Source organism: Herpailurus yagouaroundi, unplaced genomic scaffold (assembly GCF_014898765.1).
Source record: "Herpailurus yagouaroundi ecotype Mexico unplaced genomic scaffold, PumYag 183, whole genome shotgun sequence".
Taxonomy (NCBI): Eukaryota; Metazoa; Chordata; class Mammalia; order Carnivora; family Felidae; genus Herpailurus; species Herpailurus yagouaroundi.
In genome coordinates, this window is record NW_024412414.1 from 9,864,118 (window position 1) to 9,889,360 (window position 25,243).

At 39.7% G+C, this 25,243-nt stretch overlaps 1 protein-coding gene across 6 annotated transcripts in view; it reads right to left on the reverse strand.

The window, feature by feature from the left end:
- The window catches only part of ITPR1 (inositol 1,4,5-trisphosphate receptor type 1), a 329,757-nt gene that overhangs the window by 236,556 nt on the left and 67,958 nt on the right, over positions 1-25,243 (reverse strand). The gene's annotated exons all lie outside the window — the stretch shown is intronic.

Genomic DNA, 25,243 nt, shown 5'->3' on the forward strand with positions numbered 1-25,243 from the left:
GACCTCCTCAAACCAGGACCCAAGTTCAAGGGGCTCCGCTCCACATTTCCAGTTTCCGCCATATCCTGCACATCTTTAACAACACATCTTCAACTTTCTTCTGTTCTGGGCTCTCCTGGTGTAGGACATGCATCTGTTTAGTATTTATTTTCTCCTATCTTGTAATAGAATTGTAATACAATAATAAAGTTGCCTTTTTCTCCTATAGTGTTCTACATGACTGGAGGCAAACATCTTATTCACTTTGGTATTCCCCAAAGCAACTAACATCAGAACTCTGCACACAGTTATTCAGTTTTTAGTGCTGAATTGACCTCAAGGCTGTAAGGGGGGGAAAAATCCATCATCAGCCCACTTGCTGTTGTCTTCACTTCTTTGTAAACTTAGCCCTTAGATAAAATATAACATGCAACCCAGACTCTGCCACTGGCAGTGGTCACTTATAGTCTCACATTCCTTTTCTGAAAATAGGAGAGTGGCCTGAATGACATCATCAAGTTTTAGAGCTAAACGTCCCCTTACCTAGGCCTCCCACTTACAAATAATTTTAACAGTTACACAGAGAGGGGGAATGATGTGTCTAAGTTCAGAAAACATGCAAATAAATACCATGGAAGCTATGAGGAAAGCATCAATGAGTTATTGTTAGACATGGCACCGAGTGACAGAGCAAGTCTCCTGACTGAGCAAGTTTTCATCTTAGCACAGAGCATGTTCTGAACTATCAGAACATGGGTTACTTTCCAACAATTACACCAGAGACGCCAATTGCTTGTTCCCAGCATGCCCAGCTACGACCAACCCCCACTCTCCCAATACTACTCAGGATTTTCCCCAAAGAACCAGCCTCCTCCCAGAGTCCCGTATTTGACTGAAGTTCACTCAACCCTCCTGCTCCAAAGGTGGGATTGTGACAGAGCCCTGTTTGAAAAAGGGATCATGTCCCCTGGCCACAGTACTAAGAAGAGTCCGGTGGGATTTACTCAGCTGGAGAAACTGGGAGGGGACATCTCCCCTCTCCTGGCATGGCTCAAGAGCATGCAAATCCAGACCTGCACACCAAAGTCTGGACACCACCAGGGGAGGCCTGAGAAGGAGGCCCAGCCACAGAGAAGCAGAGATGAAAACAAGGAGAAAATGGCAGAGTATAGCCCATGAAGACACAATGAGAGCATTTCAGCCTCTACATGCCAGTCAGCTACATGAGCCAATAAACTCCTCTATCAGCTAGGTTTTCATTTTGTACCCTAAAGAATCATGATAAATATAAAGGTCATGAAAATAACAAGAACTGCTTTGATTAAACAGCCAGATATGGATCTCACAGTAGATGAAAGACTATATATACACTTTATAAGTTATGAGCAAAATTTGATGCCAACAGTTAACATACAATGATTATCACATAAGTGTTGAAACTACAAAATAAGGTGCCTGAGACCAACAGGGATTAAACACATAACCTAAAACAGGCCAGTCAACCAACATTGGGTACAAAGACTGACTCCTGCATCGTAACCATGGTGGCTCGATCACCTTCCTGGCATTCTGAGGTAGAGCGGGCAGGTACTAGTGATTCAAGACTGATGCTGTCCCCTGCCCTCACTCACTGTGTTCTTTTTTTGGTTGAAGAATCCCTTAGAACCTTGGCTCTGAATTAACCTACTGAAGGAGGGATCAAGGCTATCAGATCAAAAGCAGGAAGATCAACCCTCAAAGCATATAAAATAAAAGAAGTTCTAAAACCGAACTGCAATGACTTTTCAATTTGCATCCTTAAAAAGTCTGATTATGTAATTGCAGTTATGTCAGAACTGTTAAACTGACACTGTTCCAAATGAGGACTTAAAAAGAAATTGACTAAGATAAAGCAAGCTATCATTTAAGTACATCAACGCCAAATCAAAGCCAAAATAACCTCTGACATTTAACACTCCGATATCAGTCCTAAATGCTATAGGTTTCTATTACTCAGTTTTAAGCTTCTCTTGAGAAAGAAAAAGAAAATACCCAGGTTAAATGAAAAAGTCTTCCAAACGCTACCAAAAAAAAAAAAAAAAAAAAAAAAAAAGGCAAAACCAGCTCGAGATGAAGATCTGGTGATCTGAAGACACTCAACTGAAGTAGGTAGGCTATCTTGCTATTCAAAGAATACTGTCCAGAATCAAAACATATAGGCAGGATCAGAGTTACAGTTTACTGGGGATGAAGCAATTCTTCCTGCCTCGTGGTCTTGAAACAGCATGGGCAGACTCCTTGGTAAAAGTCCAGAAAAACCATGACACAGTCATGTACTTATTCTACTGACTCCCATTCATTCATAAATGCTAATTCAGCATCTCCTGAGAGCCAGGATCATAGCCCAGCTACGAAGCATACAACGGTGAGCAAGACAAATATGGTAGCTGTCCTCACATAGCTTCAGTTTTAGAGGGGGAGATAAAAGAGTCAACAGGCAACAATGCAAAATATAGTACTGGGAGTAACAACCGCTAAGGAGAAGAATAAAGCAAGGCAGACAAACAAAACGGATAAAGCTGTGAGAGATGTGGTCATCTACGCAAGCACATGCAGGAAGTGAGGGTGGGAACTCTGCACTAATACAGAAGAGAATTCCAGGCAGCACAAAGGCTCTGGGGCATAAATTAGCTCCCCATGTGCAAGTCGCACTAGAGCAGCCAATGTGGTTTGAGCTGGGTGAGCCAGGAGAGCCACACTAGGTAAATTCTGAGCAGTAAGCAGGGGTCAGTTCGCATCAATCAGTAGCTCTCAATTCTGGTTGCACACGCAGATACTCTGATCCAATTCTGTGATGCATGCCAGGTACTGTTTTTTTGTATGTTTTTCAGTTCCTCCAGGTGATCTTCATGTGCAGCCAGCCAAGGTTGAGAACCTGGCTTGATACAGTGCCCTGGAGAGGATTTTATTCTAAGTGACATGGGAAGCCCTGTAAGCAGCTCCGGGCACAGTGCAGAGGACTGCAGGGGACATGGCTGGAAAAAAAAGAGCTACTGGACAACCACAGTAACCATTCCAGACTAGTGCCACTCCAAGTTCAAGTGCAGACAAATCACCCGGGATCTCCTTCATGCAGAATTCGATTCAATAGGCCATCAGAAGAGCTGAGATTTCCATTTCTAAAAAGCCCCTAGTTACAGAAAGGCTCTTGGCTCTACAGGTCAGCTTAAATAGTAAGGATCCAGACCAGTTTTTTTGAAACTGCAGCTCATGACTGAAATTGGGTCAAAGAAATCACTTTAGTGGGTCTCAACTAATATTTTTTTCCCCACAAAATTTTAAAAAAAGTGAAATATCAGGGCATGCTATAAGCAATAAAGGTAAATACTGTTTTTGTGAACCTCCTGTTTTAGTCACATAATCATATAAATATAACATCTACACATGTACCTATACACATATGAGTATGCCCGCTGGGTTGCAATATGAAATATATTTCTTGTAAGGAGGTCCAGTGCTGAGAAGCACTGGCCTTGACAACACATGATGGTGGCTACAGACTAGGAGGTGAGAAGTAGGCAGATGTGGAGCGTAAGGATGGGAGAGGAAGGCCTCAGCTGACTAAGATGTGGGTCAACGATGGAGAGCTATCAGAAAACTTAAGGTTCTGACTTGGGCAACAAGAGTGACCATTCACCGAGACAGGGGAAAGCAATGATGGATGAGGTTTGGGGCAAGGGGAACCTGCCAATTTGAGACAGATTCAAAGTTTAAGATGCCTCTGAGGGCCATTCAAATGGAAAGTTGGATGTATGAGTGGTTAGCTCTTGGGAGACAGATGTGGGCTGGAGAAACACATTTGTTAGCACCTTGAAGGACTGGATGAGAGCATCTAGACAGTGAACACAGAGATGAAATGAGAGCCAGGAACCAAGCCCTGGACCAGGCCAAGATTTACAGTGATAAAGAGGAAGAGACAGTGAGGAAGACCCTGGTTCTGGAGAACCAGCAGAGTAAAGTGTCTGCAAAGCCAAGTGAAAAAAAGGATGTCGTCAGTGCTTTCAATAACAGGTTTAAACCCACAGTAAGGCTAAAATACACTCTCAATAATAGGATTAAGAAGGAGTAAATGCAGAGAAAACAACATCTGGAGTTACAGAGCAATCTGATAATAGCAGTCAACTAGGAATGGAACAAAAGGAGACAAGCCTTTGCACCAATAATTCATTGTTTTATGAGAAGACTGCGTTTCTTGCATAATGAAAAAAATTTTTTTAAAGCTCATGAATGATTCTGACAGACAGCCCAAGTCTAAGTGTCACTAGATGGGGATGCTCAAGGGGACACAGTCCAGGATCAAATATCAGACTGAATGAAATGTCTCTGAGGGCTTTGAGTTGTTGTATGACTGATTTCATACCAAAAAAAAAAAAATCAATACAACCTTAACAGAGCATGCTTGGCAGCTGAAATATGTGCTAAGAGAGAATCTCCCTACACAGCTTCTATTTCGGATTCCAGTAGGCTATTTAGCAGAGTCAGATGAGAAGTGTTAAAAAACGTCTGCAGCTAGAAACTGTCTTCAAGAAGACTCTAGGCAGCTTGATTTGCAGCTCTCAGTGACAAAGATTAGATACTAAGCTAGTAATTAAGAAAGCCTTCCTTTTTAACAAGTCCTTTCCAAATCAAGACCGTTTCTCTTTCAAAACCCTTCCATTCTGCCCTTTTTCACACTTTAGCCCAGAAGCAAGTACTTACAGTAAGTTGTGGGAAGCCACAAAATCCAGCCACTGGGAGATACTAGTCATTAAAGTGATTTGGAAAGTAAACAAGTACAGTCAAGATTCACAGTCTAGGTGCTAGCTACTTGAAACAAAGACTGTGAATCAGTAGCTTCAGCATCTCCGAGTGCTCATTAGAAATGCAGGATCTTGGCCACATAGACAGCAATCAGCAGACTGATGCAGAATCTCCGTTTTAACAAGATCACTGTGTCGTTTCACCAGTAAAGTTTCAGAAATTCTGTCTTAAAGTCTGGCTAGTTGGTCATGAAAATCTCCACTGAAACGTTTAAAAGAAAAAAAAAAAAAAAAAAGTATTTCCATGCCCTGTCTCAACTGAAGGAATGAAGCCCGGGAATCTTAACTTCTTTATTCTCTCAGGTGATTCTGAGGCACAGTTAAAGTTCATAAGCTAATGCTTTGGAGGACCCAAAGTTCTGAGAGCTACCTGGATGTAAATGAACCTGAAACTGAGAAAAACCGTAATCAGGGAACAAGGGACATGAAGTTTAAAAGACACCATGGCAATAGAGCAGGGCAAAGGGGTGACCTTATTGAAGTAACAGCAATCACAACAAATAACTTATGTGCATTTAATCTAGGTTGGAGTCCTTGTACCACGGGGTCCATATACTAGTTCAACCAAAAAGCACTCGAGGCTCTGGGTGGCCAGATAGTGACTTAAACCGTGTTAGGAGGCAGTAGAGTAAAGCAGTTGGCAAGAAGTACATTTTTAGCTGTGTTCCTTTGGGCGTGTTAATTCCCTAAGCCTCGGTTTCCTCGACCATCAGGCAAAGACAAAACCAGCACCAGCTTCCTAGTGTTGCTGTGCAGAAGAAATGGCAAACTGTGGGTAAAGCTTTCAGTACAGACCAGGTACACTGTAAGTGTTTGATTATTATAAGCGTGACAAAGAATTATGTGCCTCAGGACAGATAACAAGAAATAAACAGAATTGAGGAAGTAACTCCAGCCAAGAGACATTAATCTCTAGTGCAGAAGGACCACAGATAGTTAAATCAAAATATTCCTATTTATCATATATAGACAGATAATTGGTTGGATTTATCCACTTAATCCAGCATTAGGCAAACATTCATAACATAGCATCTTTGCAGACTTGCTTGTTATTTCCTAAAGATGAAAACAGAAATACCCAAAACTGACAGGACTGAACTGAGCAGCCGGGTGTCAAAACAGCTGCCTGGTCACAGAATGGCACAGAGTTAGTACCCCAGGGGGGAGGGGTGTCCCCTAACTGGCTTTGATAGGTGGGTGATACATTCTGACAGTGTTAAGGTGAGTTTAATTCTGGTATTAAACACCCTGAGGCTGCCCTTCTGTTATTCTCCCTCTGGTCTTCCATTCCAGTAAATTTCTAGATGTCACACATAGGCCTCTTTAGCCTTTGGGATGCCCCATGGTGATAGCATCCCCTAACTCCACATATACACCAAACACGAAGTACAAAGGAAGAAAAAAGAACAGCAAGTCTTTCTGTGACAGGCAGAGCTAGAAGAGAGAAGAGCAGCAAAGATTAAAAAAAAAAAAAAAAAAAAAATGCTCCACCAACAGGTTCTTGAAAATGAAAGTGAGTTTGGGAGCTTTGCTGCTTCTCCCACCAAGTGGCAGGCAGCCTCTGCATTCTGGGAGGTGAAAACATTTCCTTCGGCCCCCTCCTTCCAAACCCTTCATAAATCCAACTTCCTTCAACTTAAACAAACAAACAAACAAAAAAAACCAAAACCAAAAATCCAAGAAACAAAAAATGACTGTCCTTTTGGCAATGAGTTGAGGATTAGCTTACATCAACCTCACTTCCACTCCTCCCCCTCTTCTGCATACTTCTCTTTCACCAGAAAGAATATAACTATCTTTCTGAGGACTAGGGGTCTACAAACTTCCTTTTTAGGGTAAAACACAAAACAAATCTAAGCTCCAAAAATTAAGCCACACCTTCTCATCTATCTAAAACTTATGCCAATTATTTTTAAAAACAATACCACTTAGAGACAAAGGAAGGGTATGTTGTCAGAATTCTAGATTTCACTTGGTTAAGGGAAGGTGTGGGGAGCTGAAGGGATTCTAAGAATATGATTTCCTATATCATGTAGTATGTTAAGAATAAGTTTTCCTATAAATAACATCAAAAGAGGTACTTAGAGAATAATAAACCCTGATCTCTACTAAAACCTGGGATGTAGAGCTTTCATGCGAAAAAAAGTATCTATTCACTAAAATGACAGGAAAAAGCTCCAAAAGAGGCAGAGAGAAATCAAAACCGGAAGTTGTAACTGGGGAACGGCAATCTAGATAGCAAGATATTGGCAAAGCAAGAAGGACATGCTCCTTCCAGGCAAAGCAAAAAAAGCTGGCCTCTTTCATGAGTCCTAGCTTCAAGGGGAAGCTTACACTGCATTATATATATTCTATGTAAACATCTCATTAGTGAGGGATAGATCACCATCAGCCCTGTATACACTGAGAATTCTTAAGGATACTCCAACCCTGGAATTGCCCCCATTAAAAACAGACGCTACAGAGCTGCAAGCAAGCTCTGGTTTCCAGCTCAGAACTAGATGAAAGTGGGAAATAGTCCTTGAAACAGCCCTTTCCAAGAACAACGAAGCCCACAGCTTTACCAAATAAGGCAAGTGAAAGCGAAAAGCCAAGGAAGAGCAGGCTCCAGCTCTATCTTTCCTAAAACTAGCCAGCTGGATGACAGAAATGTGAGTATCCTGATTCTACTAGAGAGGATTGCAAATGGAATGAAAAATGCAAAGGAACTACAAAAGAAAGAATACTTTGCCAAGGAGAGGCCTGCGATGTACTGCTTCCAACCCCTGAAACTATCAGGAAGTTTCAAACCCACTGAGCTGCCGAACATTCTCTTGTGAAACACGTTAACTCAAACTGAAACAAGTCGGTACCATGATTCCAACCCTTTTTTTCCCTCAATGTCATGTATGTAGTTTAATATCATAAGGTTACGATATAGTTACGTGCTATTACAGATGAGCTTACCCAATGAATTTTCAGTTTTTAAAATGAAATTATTTATGAGACTACTTGTGTTTAAACATCTATGTAAGAGCTTTTTGGTTTTGGGGGGTTTTTTTTTTGCTTCCAAAGCAGCTCCAAATCCAATTTCCTGTTTTAGCAAATCTCTCATAGGAAAAATGGCCTAATTATTTAAAACATCTTTCTACCCTCAAAAAAAGTCTTCCCTCTTTTTTCCCCTAAAAGACTCATGTAAAAGCCACATGCTGAAGATGAATTTAAATAAATATTGGAAAGATTGCTAAAAAAAATGGAAAGAAAGAGAAAAAAATTCTCCGTAGGTGCAGGATTTAGACTTTGCCACTGTCTTCAGCAGGTTTTCAGACATGTCACCAGCCCACAGAGTATGGACATCTTACAGAAGAGAAGACAGCTTCACTTAAGCACACACATCACTGTGAGAAGAGGGCACATCCCATAAACTTTTCCAGAAAGTCTAGTATTGCTTTTACTTTCCTTGAGACATTGAGGTTCCTGAAAGCTCATCATCTCACAGAAAAATCAAACAAAGGGTAAGAAATTTTCATAGACATGATGGGATGCATTCACAGAGTTAAGAGGCTCCGAAAAAATGCACTGCCCAGTCAAATGCTAATCCCTTCAAATCCAATGTGTGTCCTCTCTGTCCATTGCCTTTTGATGGAACATGGCCAATCACTTACACCTTGGATCTTTTTTTTCCTTTGAAGTTTGGACATAAGAACACAAAGTGAAATTGTATCGAGAGGTTGACATGACTGCATGCATCTCTCAATGAACATCTGCTGGCTGCTGGGGCAAGGACCTGGTCACTACCCATTCTTCCTAGCACACTGAGAAGCGGGTCAGCGGGGCTCATCTTGGACATACTCAGACTAGGAGAAGAGCATTTTCCTACAGATGCAGCAGGAACACAGTCTTTAGGCATTAAAACAACCAGCTGTTCCTTTGACACACTCTAACGTTTCTGGACCTGCAAGCCTGTTTATTTGCTAGGGAGAGAGGGAAATTGCCTACTTGATAAAAATCAGAGGCGTCTAACCTAGAAGCTCAGAGCTGCATTTCTGATGTCACGTTGACAACATTGGCAAATACGCTATTTAGTAGGAGGACTCAGGCTAGTACGGAAGTACAAGGATATTCAAGTGTCATGCTAGCGTAGCTTATAAAACAACGTCAACATTAGGAAACATGGCTAAGATTTTAAAAGGCCTAACAACTCTGTCTTTTGGTTACTCTAACCTGTGGTCTGTTTCCATTTCTCTCTCTTTTTAAGCCCTATTTAAAAAAAAATAAAAACAACTAAGTCTTCAAATCCCAAATAGGCCATTTCCTTTAGGCAATTAAAAAAAAAGTCTAAGTTATTTTAAGTTTCTTTAACAGTTTGAGTGGGCAAGAAGACATTTCAAGTCCACAGGGAAAACCATAGAGCCCTTCAACACCAGAAAAGCCTTGGAATAACCTAACAAAACCAGTTCTAGGGCACAATTTCTGGCCTATACTATTTAGTCATTAACCAGGGCAGAAAACAACACGGTTCCCCCTACAGTCCTTTTCTGTATCACAAATGGTTTCTGAGCATTTTGGTTATTTTTAGCACTTTATACAGTGGAGTCTGCACAAAGCAAAAATAGATGTTTACTTCATATGAAACTTGTAATAGAGTGGGCGTTGCTGGTTGTCCTAGACTCATTTAATACCGAAGAGGGATGGTTCCCAAGATAGACTACCACTACCAGGCTAAATTTTCCTAAAAGAGGTTTATATAGAATATGGCAAGCAACTGAAAGTTATGTAAAAGTAACCAACATACACAACACTGGTCTGGGAACAACAAAGAAGCCTTTCCTGGGAGTTCTGAGCCCTCCAACAAGGAGATGTACTTGGGACATGAGCCCATAGCATCATGGTAGATGGGTTTCATCCACACAAGCAACTCTCTTGCTCAAGCATCTCTTGGGCCTCCCAGTAACACAAGAGTGTACCATTTGACATTCTTCCTCTACCCCAATGCTGCTTCAGCAAAAACACTCTCCAAGATGACTGGGCTATCAGGTCAGTTCTGGGTCACTTCTTTGGAGAATTACTTTGAAATTTTACCAGTACTTGAAACAGGTTCATATCCTAGGGTCAATACAGCTAAGTCCTAAGGTACAGAGTTTAATTAACTACTCTGCCACCTAACACACTGTTTGGTGTTTATAGAAACAATAAACATTTGTGGGGACAAGGTTCCTACCTTCATGCCTCTTCCCTGATGTTTCCCTTGGTAGGGGAATCTACCCAAGGATGACATACCTAGCCTCTCACCAGTCCCCCTCAATCCCTCCTCCCGGTAGGAAGAAGTACCATTCCATGATTGGAGGGCTTGGAAAAGGCTAGGCATGCTCAGTTCAGCCCCTGTGGCTTGCCCGCAGAGTTTGTTCTGATCAGCTCAGCCATGGAAACTCTCCCTGCAAGGGGTTGGGGATAAGGACACTTGTGGGGGAGTATTAGCAAGCATGTGGGATAGCAGAGCTAAAGCCACATCCTTCATGTGCTTTATCAGTGAGCTATAAAACACAGGAGCAAAAAGCTCTCCACTGTGCTCATCTATAACTTCCCTGTAACACTTGTTCTTCCTGCCAGGGATATAAGGAGATTGAAGAACTATGTTGATTTGAATAATTGACAAGGTAGTTTCTATAAAGCAAAATAAGGAGAATCTGTGCGATTCTCTTGTTCTGTCTCCTGAATGCTTAGTGAGTTAAGATTCTCCATCAAGGGGTCCCTTGAACAAATCACATGGTTTACAAAGAAGTCTTTAACATTCAAAATGCAATTATATCTAACTATCCGATCTAGATGAAACATAACTATAATCTGAGACTAGGATATGCTTTTTGAAAAAAAAAAAGCAATAAAAGAAAACAATTACCCATAAAGTCTATGTCCAACTTCTTTTCATACCGGACCAAAAAAAATCCACTACGTCATCTGAGAATGCCACTTTTCAATTCTCTATCATTAAAACAAAAACTCTAGTTTAGTGTCATTGTTTAATATAGATTTTCCTATAAAAAGGAACCAAATCAGGATAGACTTTTTGTCTATCAAGGGAAACCACCAAAGATGTACGCATTGAGTGGATGAGTGACCATCATTTCCTCTAAGCACATCTAAGCCAGCAACCAACCATCTCACAACCATTTATCCTGAAAAGAATAAATTTCAATGAAAATAGCACTTGGTCAAGTTACATGATCTACATGATGCTCCCTCTAATTTATTATTCTAAGCCATACATATATATTTATATATTTATATTTATATTATATATATGATTTACATACAAAAACTATGTCAAACAAGTATTTAGAAATATATATTGGGGTGCCTGGGCGGCTCAGTTGGCTAAGTGACTCTTGATTTTGGCTCAGATCAGGATCCCAGGGTTGTGGGATCAAGCTCTAGGTTGGGCTCTGTGCTGAATGTGGAGCCTGCTTAAAATTCTTTCTCTCACACTCTATCCCCTCCCCTGCTCACTCTCTCTAAAATAAAAATATAAATATGTATACTTATATTAATGAGGCATGATCATTATTATATAACTAGTAATTATAGAGCTCAACAAATTCTCAACTGTATTATTATTAAAAGCTTCTCATAAGAGACTCTTAAAAACTGAGAACAAACTGAGGGTTGATGGGGGGTGGGAGGGAGGGGAGGGTGGGTGATGGGTATTGAGGAGGGCACCTTTTGGGATGAACACTGGGTGTTGTATGGAAACCAATTTGACAATAAATTTCATATACTGAAAGGAAAAAAAAAGCTTCTAATGTTCTATGTAGTATGTAACTACTTTACAGTACCATGTCATTTCCTCATCAGAGCCAACGTATCTCTTAGAACAAGAAACCAAGGTTGGGAGAGGTTAAGTATTCTTCCCAACATGCCACAGCTAATGAGCTTTCAGGATGGAAATCAAACCCAGGCCACGTGATCCCAAGCCCACCACAGGAAGTCAAATGCCCAAATGGAGTTTCTTACTGTTCACGTCTTGACAGCTGTAGTTAACTCACACAACTAGGTAGGTAGAATCAAATAAAACACTTTGGTAGGTCGAAATTGGAAGTATCACACAGGTCAAATTTTTGTTCTAGTAAGAATTGTAGAATGCTCAAAATTACAATATAAAAAACAAAAGATGCCTTGATCCCTTGAGTCTTACCCTCCTGATGATACCACAAAGATCACTGCTATGACTTCTATCTCTATACAGACCAGCAATAAAAACTCTGTGTACACAGACAAAAATGTGAAAGGAGTTAAAAAAATCTACAATTAAAACAATTTTTTTTGAGATTTGGTCATTTATAGTAATTTTGTTGTTCCTTGGAAACTAAATACTTCATTATAGCTATCAGAAGAGCCCTCCACAGTCAAGTCTCCTGCACAAATGTCAACTGAACAATTACTCAATATAAACAGAGGCACTTAGGGGACAGGCACGTCAGCAAAAGAAACACACACACTGAGAAATTCTACCATACAATACAGGATTACTGGGCTGAGAAGTACCAAGATCAATTTTCACCCTAAAAACACAGCCAGTTCCACAATTTTAAGTGGCAAAGGATCCTGGAGCAACTTGATGAACACCCTTGTTGTCAGCCATGGAAATTTCTAATTTGAACATGGGTGCTAATACACAATAGAAGGAAATTCACTAGGAAGGCCAGTTTCTCTCTCCTGTGATATGTTATAGTCTCTGATAGTATCATTGAAAAAATGGAAAAATCACTCTTTAAAAAAAATGGCAGAGAAAAATCTATTTTCTATAGAATCTTATGTAATTAAGTTTCTAACCTCACATCAAACCACTTAAAAAAAAGAAACATTCCTACACAAAAGCTCAATTTGTTCACCTACGACCTTTAAAAAGCCCAATAATGTTAAGCATTATAGCAATCTGAAAGTATTATTTTTTCTACTTCTGCTTGCTATAAACAAACTATGAGCCAGAAGTAAAACAGCTATTATTTGAAGACACATAATGGAACATGCAGTTTCACTAACAATTGGTTGTTGGATCAGCTTCAGGTAGTATCATTATCCTCCAAGATTTTCTGTGCCAGGATATGCTATCTTATGCACTAAGATGGGGACATGGGAGACAAGAAACCAATATGGCTTCTACCCAAGCGTTCTGAAGTTAGAACAGCCCAATAGGACATCCCCAGTGTCCTTCCCATTTCCTTTGTAACACCGGTCACATTTGCCATTACAGCCTTTCCTGCTCTCATGTGATAGCTGGTGAATTCATGAAATCTTTCATCCAAAATGAACTCACAATTTTTTCTGAGGTAGAAAGGGCTTAGAGAGGAGAGGACTTGCAAACATGACCCAAAGCAATCTACACATTCAAAGCAATCCCTATTAAAATACCAACAGCATGTTTCACAGAACTAGAACCAACAATCCTAGAATTTGTATGGAACCACAAAAGACCCCGAATAGCCAAAACAATCTTGAAAAAGAAAAGCAAAGCTGGAAGCGTCACAATTAAGGACTTCAACTTATATTACAAAGCTGTAGTAATCAAAACAGTACAGTACCGGCACAAAAACAGATCAATGGAACAGAATAGAAAATTCAGAAACAAACCTGCGGGAGATGCAGGAGAGAAGCATCAAAGGAAAAGACTTCAAAAGGGAAAGGCTGGAGAAGGTGCAAGGACTGAGGACATGTTTACACACCTGAACGTGGCTGCGGCTTGTAAGGAACGCCTAGAGCCATTAACATTGTCCAGAGCCAGATCCTCCTTCACACTTGACCCTTCCTAGTATTATAGAAACCAATTAACTTGAAATTCAACCTTAAAAAGCTAAATCATTAAACTGATTAACACACTTGCTTAGCTGACTTTACACACTTAGTCTTTAGCAATTATCCTAATAAAAAGAAGCTTCATTCTGGAGTCGGGGCCTCATTCCAACTCAAGTATGAGGACCTTCACTTAACTGCACTTTGCGGACTCATCTTTTGCGACTCTGGTCATACTCCCTGCAACACAAACCCACAATTACATGGTCAATTAATCTTCCACAAAGGAGGAAAGAGTATCCAACAGGAAAAAGACAGTCTCTTCAACAAATGGTGTTGGGAAAACTGGACAGCAACATGCAAAAGAATGAATATGGACCACTTTCTTACACCATACACAAAAATAAATTCCAAATTCTAAATGTGAGACCTGAAACCATAAAACTCTTGAAAAGAACACAGGCAGTAACTTCTCTGACATCAGCTGTAGTAACTTTTTCTAGATATGTCTCCTAAGGCAAGGGAAACAAAAACAAAAACAAACTATTGAAACTGTATCAAAATAAAAAACTTCTGCACAGTCAAGGAAACAATCAACAAAACTGAAAGACTACCTATAGAATGGGAAAAGATATTTCCAAATAACATATCTGATAAAAGATAAGTATCCAAAATATATACAAAATTTTAACTCAAAACACCCATAAAACAAGTCAATTAAAAAATGTACAGAAGACATGAACAGACATTTCTCCAAAGACCTACATATGGCCAATGGACACATGAAAAGATACTCATCATCCCTTTCATCAGGGAAATGCAAATCAAAACTACAATGAGTCATCACCTCACACCTACAATGAGACATCATTTAGTTAGAATGGCTAAAATCAACAACACAAGAAACAACAGGTGTTGGCAAGGATGTGGAGAAAAATAAACACTTGTGCACTGTTGGTGGGAATGCAAACTGGTGCAGCCACTGTGGAAAATAGTATGAAGTCTCCTCATAAGTGAAAAATAAAACTAGCAATTGCACTACTGGGTATTTACTCAATGAATACAAGAACACGGATTCAAAGGGATACAGGCACATCTATGTTTATAGCAGCATTATCTACAATAGACAAAACCTGGAAGCAGTCCAAGTATCCAGTGACTGACGAACGGATAAAGACAATACAGTACACACACACACACACACACACACACACACACACACACACAGAATATTACTCAGCCATCAAAAAGAATGAAATTTTGACATTTGCAATGACGTGTATGGAGCTAGAGAGTACAATCCTAAGCAAAATAAATCAGCCAGAGAAATACAAATACCATATGATTTCACTCATATGTGGAACTTAATAAAAAAACCAAATGAGCAAAGGAGGGAAAAAAAGGGAGACAGAGAGAGACAAAGCAAGCAACAGACTCTTAATTACAGAGAACTGATGGTTACCAGATGGGAGGGAAGTGAGAGAATGGGTGAAATAGGTGATGGGGATTAAGGAGGGCATTCTCGTCAAAAGCACAGAGTGATGTATGCAAATGTTGAATTTCTATACTGTACATCTGAAATTAATTTAACAGTATGTTAACTATGGGAATTAAAATAAATATTTTTAGGGGCGCCTGGGTGGCTCAGTCAGTTGAGTGTCTGACTTTGGCTCAGGTCATGATCTCACAGTTTGTGGGTTAGAGCCCCGCATCAGGCTCTGTGCTGACCTCTTACTCAGAGCCTGGAGCCTGCTTCAGGTTCTATGTCTCCTTCTCTCTCTGCCCCTCCCCCGCTCACGCTTTGTCTCCCTCTGTTTCTCAAAAATAAATAAATGTAAAAAAAATTTTTTTTCTAATATTTTAAATAAATTATTGTAGAAAGGAAAAAAAAACAATCACTAGGGGTCAGGGTAATGCACAGTTTCCTAGTAAAACAACCCTGCTGTATTTAAGTGACCCATGGGAAAAAGAACTAGCAGTAGGAGAATTTCCTGTACTTGTCTTACAGCTGACATGTTCATTAGACTATAAACTCCTTAAGGGCAAGGACTCCATCAATTTTTTTTTCCCCCATAGAATCTCAGAGCCTAGCCCAGGACTAAGTACATCATAATGGCTTACTTAGTAAGTGATGAACAAACCAGTAAGTGAAATGATTACCTATTGGAGAGCTCGGACTTGGAGCCAAAGCTCGGCTAGGACTCACGAGTTACTTCCCTGACTCTGGAACTCCAAGTCTGCTCTCTCACATGACAGGTTAGATCAAGAAGCTCCTCTCTGAGACTAGTTTCAGCTCTAATATGTAAAGACACAAACTCATCTAAAATGACATTTTCATTTAAATATTAACCTCATTTTTAAGCCACCTTCAAACAAAAATATTAAATATAGACCATAGCATTTGAAGAATACAGGTTCAATTGCTGTTATCTATTCCAACATCAGACCTTCCAGTACAAGAGACTGCTGCCTCATTTGCTCCCTCTAGACTTTTTTTTTTTTTGTTTCTATCTTGGGAACTAGCCTGCCTCCTTACTGAATGTCATCGTTTTTTACTTCCAAGCATTTGCCTTCCACCAATCCTCTCTCTCCCTATCATCATTTCCAACCATCACCTCTCACAACATAGTCTGTGAACCACCCACACCTGCATAATGCTAGGCTTCCCCTAGACCCACAGAATGTGGGGACAAGACCTAGGAATCTACATGTTCAACTTTTTACCGAGGTATTTCTTAGGTGCCTGCAAGTCTGGAACCCACTGTTCAGAGATCAATATGGGTCTTAATGACTCTACATGTCCAACCATTCCTTACCCATCAGTTCCTTCTATGAGCTCAGTGCATTTATTTTAGACAAAATAGCTTTTTACTACCTTGTGATGTTAGCTAATTACTGCCTATTACAATTTTGTTCAATCATTATGATAAAAAGAAAAAGCTAAACCTTTTGTGTCTCATTAGAACCTTTCACAGCAACATTTTTTTTTTTAAATAGTGATGTCAATTTTGTTTTAAAAGAATTACTCCCCCAGCACTCCTAACCACACACCACACCAATACCAGTCTCCTCCAAAACAGAGTCAAGGCCAGCCATCAATAATAACAAATATTTCACATTAACAAAACACTTCAATGGACAACCTCAAGTCATGTTTTCAATTCTATTCATTCACCCATCTAGATATCCATGACAAAATAGAAGTAGGTCTGGGGAGACAAGTTCCCTGAGGGCAATGATATTTTTAATGAATATTTGCTTTTTTAAAAAGGATATTTTATCTTCCAAGCGTGCTAATCACAGAACTAGAATCTAACCTACTTATCCTGGTTTCCTCTATATAAATCCTGATCATGCACAGAGGAAACCAGGAAAAGGTGATAAATTCCACTCAAATTGTCTCTTCAATGTTTCTCTACCCTCCCCTTAAAAGATGAGCTCAATCCCTTTTATTTGTGCTCCTATAATATGCGTTCTCTAATCCCAGCACTAATCTGGGTATGTAATTTATCTGAACGTATCTCCACAAGGAGGAGATTTTCTTGCAGGTAGCAATTATGGTTGATTTATGTTCTTTGGAGAGCTTTTTTACTGAAGGGTAACATACGTACACAAAAGTATCCAAACCGTAAGTAGAGAACCTGAATTTTCACAAAGTGAACACCCTGGTATCAACAGCACCCAAATGGAGCAACCAACATCTATGCTGCAATCATCTTTCAATCTTTTGAAATTGATAAACCTTGATTAATATCCAAAGACCCCAGGAGTCCCCAAGACCATTTTTAAGGATCCTTGTTTCTAACAGACTAGTAAAAGTGAAAAAGCCTTCGCTAGGCCATGAGGAGGCGTGAGCAGACAAAGACAATGTTCCAATCCTATGACATTATCACAGTGACTGACGTGTCAGAAGTTCACTCTTGCACAGCATGGAAGACCATTTAAGGTAGCAGCGTTCTGCTCAGCAAGTGCGTGCAGATCCTTCAGAATTAACTGAATGTTTCCATCAGAATAACTTCATCACAAACCCAGCTGGAGGGAAACAAAGCTAATACACGTAATTCGACTCCCAGAGCCCCTTAAGTATAGATAGCAGGTAGGAGAGTGCCAGGAATGTCCCAAACGAAATGGGAAGAAAAGCCCATTGTTTTGGATATTTTGGTATCTTTTATAAGACAGGTAAGGGAAGATCCCATTACTTAATTCACAGACTTGTTAAGCTATCAACCCCCCTGCAGGAGGAATTTCTGGCTCTGCTTTTTGCTTTAAAACCCATTTCCAGCATTCACTGTGCCAATGAAGCATCGCCTTCACATTACAAAAGGAAATGCGCTTGCCGGGTAGAAAGAACAGCCAAAACTCATTTAGGAAGGGTAATCTAGGGCCAAGAGGACAGAGGCAAACAACTCCCATCAATCTTTGGATTATTTTTTTCAGTACGAGATTGGATGAGGCATCTCTATTTTCCCAGAGATCTAACAACAGACCACAAGTGAGTAAGAGCTGGAGAAACCAGATGGAGCAGGAAGATACACCACAGCCATTTTCCTTGGAAGTTACCCTACCTAAGACACCATGTGTGCACAAGGTATCTATGTCACCATGGCCAAAGCTGTTTTAGATTCAAGAGTACAAATTATTCTTTTATTCGTTCATTCAACAAATATTGGTAGAGCATCTCTGAAGTGCTTCAGGATGGTCTTCCAGACGCTGAGATAGAATTCATGGGGCTTACATTCTCTTGGAAAAGAAAGGCAAAAATAAAGTCACAAGCAAACATGCTATGATGTCGAAGAATGGTAAGAAGTTTGACAGCTCAGGGCGCCTGGGTGGCGCAGTCGGTTAAGCGTCCGACTTCAGCCAGGTCACGATCTCGCGGTCCCTGAGTTCCAGCCCCGCGTCAGGCTCTGGGCTGATGGCTCAGAGCCTGGAGCCTGTTTCCGATTCTGTGTCTCCCTCTCTCTCTGCCCCTCCCCCGTTCATGCTCTGTCTCTCTCTGTCCCAAAAATAAATAAACTTTGAAAAAAAAAATTAAAAAAAAAAAAAAAAGAAGTTTGACAGCTCAAAGAAGTTCGACAGTGAATGACCCTTTGGATAAGATAATTTGGGAAGGCCTTTCTGAATAGGTCACAATTGAGCAGACACCAGAATTAAGGGAAGAAGTCAATCAAGGTGTCTATGAAAACAGCAGCCCAGATTGAGGGTACATCAAGTACAAAGGCCCTGAGGCAGGAACGATCTTAGTGTGTTTAAGACACAGATGGACATCAGTGTGTCTGAAGCCAATATGTAAAGGGATGAGAATTTTTCAGACACTAAAACCAAGGGAGAGACTTTGGATTTTTAGCCTCAGTGTGATGGGAGCCATTAGAAGGAATTGAGCAGAGTGATAAGGTCTGGCTTATGTTTTTAAATTAGAGTTCTGGTTACTCTGTGGAGAAGAGACTGAAAGAGGCAAGTGCAGTGGTCAGGACAAGAGCCAATGTTGATTAGGAAAAGGGTGACAGTGATGAACAAGCCGAGAAGCAGATGGGGGACATGTTTTAAACATAAACCAAGAGGATTTGCTGATGGATTCCACGGGCAACGTAATCTAAATTAAGAGAGAAAAGTTACAAAGACTCTAAATCTTGGATATGAGGAAATTAGAATCCCTGCGTACTGTTGATAGGATTGTAAAATTGTGCAACAGCTATGGAAAACAGTATGGAGTTCTTCAAAAAATTAATAACACAACTACCATGTGATCCAAACAATTATTTAGCCCTAAAAAAATAAGGAATTCCTGCCACATGCTACAACAGGAATCAACTTAGAGGGTATTATGCTAAGTGAAATAAACCAGTCACAAAAAGACAAATACTGTATGGCTCCACCTATATGAAATATCTCAAGCAGTAAAATTCAGAGGAACAGCAGAATGCTGGTTACCAAAGGCTGAGGCGAGGGGGAAAAGAGGAGTCGTAGTTTAATGGGTATAGAGAGTCAGACGTGCAAAATAAAGAAGTTCTGGAAGGTCTGTTTCATAACAATGTGAATATACTTAACATTACTGACTTGTACACTTAAAAAAAAGGTTAAGATGGTAAATGTTATGTTAAGTGTTTTTACCACAATAAAAAAATGAAACCCACATTTAAAAATTTTTTTTATTTATTTTTGAGAGAGACAGAGACAGAGCATGAGCGGGCAAGGGGAAGAGAGAGAGGGACACTCAGAATCCAAAGCAGGCTCCAAGCTCTCAGATGTCAGCAGAGTCCAACACAGGGCTCAAACTCACAAACTGCGAGATCATGACCTGAGCTGAAGTCAAATGCTTAACTGACTGAGCCACCCAGGCACCCTGAAACTCACATTTAAGGCACATTTAAGCATTTACTGTGTTTAAGATATTCATAAAGGAAAATGAAACTTAGCAAGAATTTTATGATTTTATTTCATCTATATCATGTTAGGCTTGCAAATTTGTTTTCTTTTATAATATGTGCACTATATTAGAGCTGTAATACAGGTTTGTAATTTAAAAATAAATCTAAAACAAATAATAAGAAAAAATAAATACATAAGCAAATGTTTAAAAAGATTCCAAAGCTTAAACAAATGGGACATTGGAACTGCCAATAACTGAAAAAAGACTGGGAAGTGCAGGATTATGAAGAGGAAATCAAGTGGTCCGTGTGGGATATAAGCGTGAGATTCCTAAGAGATACAGCCAAGTGGAAATGTGGAATAAGATGTAGAATATGTGAGTCTGGAGTTCAAGGGAGAACTCTAAGCTGGAGACAGAAATTTAGGAGTCACTAGCATCATGACAGAATTTAAAGTGATGGCACTGGTCCAAGTGAAGAGAGTAAAAAGAAAGATGAAGTCTGAGAACTCAGCCCTAGGAGCCTCAAAGAGCAGACCTGAGAATAACCCATCCATGAGCTAGGATTTGGGTACCTGAATTTGAGACTGACAGAATTCACACAGAGAGATATGGTGGATGCTTGAGCTCAAAGTCCACACAAAGTTGGGAATGAGGGGGCCATGCAGGGTCACAGGCAAGGGAGAAGAAAAAGGGGCACCTGGGTTGCTCAGCCGGTTGAACACCTCACTTCAGCTCAGGTCATAATCTCACGGTTTGTGAGTTCAAGCCCCACATCCGGCGCTCTGTCAGTGCAGAGCCCCCTTTGGATCCTCTGACCCCCCCCCTTCTCATGCCCTCTCACAAATAAACAAACCTTTAAAAAAAAGAAGAAATAGGAGGAGCACCGAGAGAAGCCACATGGACTCTTTCAGATAAAAGAGAATGGTCTCCAAGTCTAACATCTAGCAGTCCCCATGAGACCTGCCTATTCTTGGTTTTCTACTTTTACATGTGAGTGAGCTTGCCTGTTGTGTTTACGGTAACCCTGAAGCCAACTTGAATGGGTTTCTATTCCTCATCACTAAATAATACTAATGAAATCCTAAAGAGAGGAGAAAATACACACAGTGCATACGAAGTACAATAAAGTGTTCTTGGTAAAACCTCTAAATCCTACGTGGTGGGTTGTAATATTTGGCCCTAGTTCTCTGCTCCCCCCATACCCACGTCCTTTGCCATGTAATTTGCACTGCCAATATACGCTGGGTGGGGTGGCCTGCTCTGCATCTTGACTTTGGCCTCAGCCCAGAGTGACAAGCTTTGGTCAGGAGACATGATGCAAGCAATCATCAGCTCGTGCTCTGAGGCTTGGTCTGTGGAGCCACTGCGGTGAATGCAGGACAATGAGAGACATATGGAGCAGAGCCAAGTCACTTCAACCCATTGGACAGCCAGCCAATCCCCAGACACGTGGGTACGCTCACCCATGATCCATCAACAGAACTTCAGTGATCCCAGACACGAGCAATAAACCCTCATTGTTGTGTGCCCCCCCCCGATGTTTTGTAATTGCCATGTAGCTAAGATTAACTGATACATCATATATCAAAACATGGAGTGGATTTCATCAATTTATTCCCCACTTGGTTATCACCATTGGTAAGTGAGGACAAACCTGGCCCCCCAAAATGGCCCAATATAAACAAAAAGTAATTGATAGAGCAAAAAAGAGAGTTTCAAAAATATCTAGATGATACAGTTATCCATAACTACTGTAGAAGTAACTACAATTGTAAGGCTTATTATTAAATAAATAAGCAAATAGTCTTCCATATTGTCTTATTTGCTTGGTTGTCTATCAGGCATTCAGAGTCTTCTATTCACAATTTGCTATACATGTGGTTAAAAAAAAACAAAACTGAAAAAGCAGTCTCTTTTTAAGAACCAGTCTTTTATTCTTTCAGCATAAAAACCTCATTCATCTTCAATGAGTGGTTATACAATCCAAAGCATTACTTAGAGAATGATTTTACATGAACTCAAGTTAGCATAGCTCTTATAAATGCTATTCATAGATTATAAAAAATTGTGAACATAGAGCTGGATATTTTATAAGAAGTGCAAAAGTTCTCAACGAACTGAAATAAATATTTCAATAGTCTAGTTTTTGTTTAGCAATCAACATCTCAGCGTATTATCTTATTTGGAAATAATCTAGGCATTCAAAGAATATCCAATATCTAGTGTAACAGCATAAGCTTTGATCCCATTTACATTTAAATTACTTGCTTTTAACAATTATACTTGGATTAGAAATTAAACAGCCTTCATCTTATTTCTCTCATTGGCAAATTTTGTAATACATACATAGCAAGAGCTTTCATGATTAGTAAACACATGTAGACAAAGGTGTTGATCTGCACTATATGTAATGCTGATAACTCTGAACACATGCCTGTTTTTATTAAACAAACTAAAAACCAGGGTTTATTAATCAAAGATTATCTGAGATTATGTGAACCCAAGAAACCTTTAGTTCCTATTATATTTCTGAGAATATTTGGAATACTTAATTCATATAAGTGCTTCACTTTCTTTAAGCCAAATTAAATAAAGTTGTTTTACAAATTAACTTTGTCAATACCATCTAGAGGTAGAAAATATGACATATCTGTGACATATACATAGACATATATAACATACAGAAAAACAGAAACAGAAACCTTAGTTTCATTTTTAAATTCATGCCATCAATCAAGGACAAAACACAAAATAATAGTTGAAAACAAATAATATTTTTGGCAGATGAACTAAGTTAAGGTCACCTGCTCAGGTAGCTGAAGTCTTTTACTAAGTATTTTATTTGCCCTCTGTGAGGATCCGTTTAGAGCTGGTTTTTTTCTTTTTTTTTTTTTGACTGAAGTATGGTTGGCACACAATGTCACATTAGTTTCAGGTGTATAACATATTGATTCTACTAGCCTATACATTACCCAGTGCTCACCGCAAGTGTGGCTACCATCTGTCCCATACAACCCTATTACAATACCATTGACTGTATTCCCTACTCTGTACCTTTCATCCCCATGACTTGTTCTGTAACTACATGTCTGTATCTTCCACTCCCCTTCACCCATTTTGCCCATCCCCCTCCTCTCCTTTCCAGCAACCATCAGTTTGTTCTCTCTATTTATGTGTCTGTTCTGCTTTTTGTTTCTTTGTTCATTTGTTTTGTTTTTTAGATTCTACATATAAAAGAAAACATACAGTATTTGTCTTTCTCTGTCAATAGTCTATACTTTTAATTTCATAGTATCGTGAGGCTTAAGGGTTTAAGAATTTTGAAAGAAGACAACAACCTCATATTTGCCTCTGACCAAGCTTGAAATCCGGTCATTTTCTCCCAGCAACTATACTTGTATTGTACAATGAAACAGTAAGCCTCAAAGCTGTAGTGTGAAACTATGTAAGGCTCCAAATTAAATGGTAGCTCAATTGTAGAGTTGGGAGGAGAGAGGCAATGAATAGCAGTATAATCCTCAACTGTTATACTTGGTACTCCTGAAGTCAAGAATATCAGTAAATACCAGTCCTTGGTGCGCCAACAGTTTAAAAATATTAAATTCCCAAAGGAAGTCCTTTCCTTGAACCTGAATATAATTGTCTTCAGATCCTTAATAGTGATTTAAAAAAAAAAAAACTTAATTAAATATGCATGAATGCATTCAACAGCTGGTCTTCAAAAACCACAGTTATTCTCGAGTTCAATGTGAACAAAGTTTAAGGTTAAAATGGTTTCCAAAACTATGCAACTCCCACAACAAGCTCAAAGACCTATTCCTTAAATATCAAAATATTCATGCACCCTTTTCAAGACCTCTACAAAACAGGTGTGTTACCTATGCCGGTCAACACATGGAATCACTGGTTCCTAGTTTTCAGATCAAGGTTCTGGGATCTCTCATAATACACAAAAAGAAAGGAAAGCATTTCAAAAAGGTGCCAGAGATGTGGCTTAAGTTCCTTTATCTCGTGGTTCCCACAAACTAAGTTTTGTTCTTTGACACTCAAATTCATTTTTCCATAAAAAGCATGGTCACAAAAATGACTTCATTTATAGGAACCTAAAATATGATTTGCTTTAAAATTTGTAAAGGTATTGCGATACATGCGGCACCTGGGTGGCTCAGTCGGTTGAGCGTCTGACTCGATTTCGACTCAGGTCGTGATCTCACAGTTGCACGTGTTTGAGCCCAGGTCAAGCTCTGTGGCAGCCCAGAGCCTGCTTGAGATTATCCCCCTCTCTCTACCCCTCCCCCGCTTGTGTGCGCTCTCTCTCTCGCTCACTGGAAATAAACTTAAAAAAAAAAAAGCACAGCTATATTATATTGTCAGAACAGTTTATATATATGCATACGATATATATATACTGTTATAGTGCTAGAAATTAATGTTTTAAAAATTAAATTTTAATTTAAATGGGTGGAAGCAAACATATCTTCTACACTATCACCAGAATTAACTTTAAAAAAAAAAAGTCATTTTTAATGATTTTTAAGCCAGTTTCTGGCTTAAAAACTTTCTTGGAATCTGTGGATTCTACCAGATAAAATGCACATGCCCTGAAAAGAGCATAAAAATGCATCCCATATTCTTGCCCTCATGAGCATTTCTAGCCTCATCCGGAACCACTCCTGCTCTCCACATCAGCTACACAACTCCGCCCATCCTTAACTCAAGCTCTAGCCTTTCCTATCTCCTTGATTTTGGAGGCTCTGTTCCATGTGCTTAAATGCCTTTTTCTACCTGGTCAGTGTCAATCCATGGTTCAAGACCTACCTCAACTTGAAGCCATCCCCACAACACGCTAAGGACAAGCTCCCGCCTGAGCACATACATTCTCTATACCCCACCAGCCACACCTGACATTATCATTAGTTCTTCACACTATCTGGAGGCTATCTGCCTCCCATAGGTGAAATCACCTCCAGGGCAGGGAAACTGTCTTCACCCAGCTTCCTATCCCCTACTGCCTGGCAGGTAATAGGTGTTTAGCAAAGTTCTGTGGGAGTGATTGGGAAGGAAAGAGAAGTGAAATTAAAATAGAAACAGATGTAAGCATACAAGTGTCCTGAAGGACAGTAAGTTTCCTAGCAGGTGAGTATGACTTATTTTTACTATGTCTCAGTTCACATCCTGATTTTTTGTCTTCTGTATTTCTCTCAAACATCACTAGCACCAGGAAGTTCTATCATAAAACTCTACAGTAACAACCATCACCTTCATGGCCTAACTTTGTAATGAGAATACT